Source organism: Galeopterus variegatus, unplaced genomic scaffold (assembly GCF_000696425.1).
Source record: "Galeopterus variegatus unplaced genomic scaffold, G_variegatus-3.0.2 Scaffold8805, whole genome shotgun sequence".
NCBI classification, from domain to species: Eukaryota; Metazoa; Chordata; class Mammalia; order Dermoptera; family Cynocephalidae; genus Galeopterus; species Galeopterus variegatus.
Window position 1 is genome coordinate 64434 of NW_007734916.1, and position 982 is coordinate 65415.

Sequence of the window (982 nt, forward strand, 5' to 3'; positions counted from 1 at the left end):
CCGGCACGCGTCAGTTATGTAGTAGTAAAACAAGTTCTATGTGAATTTAGCAAAAATCGAGAGCGCGGTAGAGATGACTGGCACCAGAATGGGGCAGGGAAGGCAGTTAACCTCCCTTGCCTTCTCCAGGGCTCTGCTAGCATGTGTACAACATTACTATAACCTACTACAGCAAGAAATATTTATATCTAATGATGTAACTATAACATACTACAACATACTACCTCAAGATGAAGCAACCAACTGCCATCTCTTCCCACCCCCACACCAAGACCAAATGTGACCACTGAGGAGCAAAGCAATCCTCAAAGAAACCCAAGGAGCTCCACATCTAGGAAACAGAACAGAACCCTGGGGCCACCTAAGTCAGCTGAACAATAAAAAAGCAGTTGAGGTCTCTTTTCTCATTTCTACATCTTTCATGTTCCAAGGAGGATAGAATTGAGTTTTGAGGCCTCAACTCTACAGATTAGCTTTGGCCTTGCTTGCATATGGTTTTTAAAGATTGCATTTATGGGGCCGGCCCGGTGGCGCACTGCGCTAGTGCGCTGCTTGGGAAGCGCGGCGGCGCTCCCGCCTCTCTTTTCTCATTTCTACATCTTTCATGTTCCAAGGAGGATAGAATTGAGTTTTGAGGCCTCAACTCTACAGATTAGCTTTGGCCTTGCTTGCATATGATTTTTAAAGATTGCGTTTATGACTGAGGATGGGGGGTGGTGGCAAGCTGTGCATAGCAGAACTTCTGCAGTTTAATGGTAATGGATTGGGGGTAAGATTGCATTTATGATTGTGGATGGTGGGTGGTGGCAAGCTGTGCATAGCAGAACTTCTGCAGTTTAATGGTAATGGATTGGGGGTAAGAGATGATCTGGTACCTTTCTTTAATTACACAAGGTTCCAGTTCAAAGACACAAGGGATTCCGACAGCCATGAGAATTATTTGACCCCAAATTGGCCCAATATTGCATTGTATCTAGAGTAC